We start from the raw sequence: 296 nt of genomic DNA, 5'->3' as shown, positions 1-296 counted from the left end.
GGAATGCTGAAGATGTCATAAAGTACAGGCAGTGACATCACATTCCCCTCAGACTGGTGTTTATGACATCATCAACATTATGACATCGTCAGAATTCTGACTGATAAAGTACAGGAAGTGACAGAACCTTTCACACAGCATGGTGTTTATGACATCATCAACATTATGACATCATCAGAATTCTGATTGATAAAGTACAGGAAGTGACAGAACATTTCACACAGCATGGTGTTTATGAAATGGTAGAAAGACAGAGGATCGTGGTGATCAAATTTGAATCTACACATTTTTATACA

Source organism: Micropterus dolomieu, unplaced genomic scaffold, assembly GCF_021292245.1.
Source record: "Micropterus dolomieu isolate WLL.071019.BEF.003 ecotype Adirondacks unplaced genomic scaffold, ASM2129224v1 contig_13415, whole genome shotgun sequence".
NCBI classification, from domain to species: domain Eukaryota; kingdom Metazoa; phylum Chordata; class Actinopteri; order Centrarchiformes; family Centrarchidae; genus Micropterus; species Micropterus dolomieu.
Note: the sequence above shows the minus strand (reverse complement) of the source record.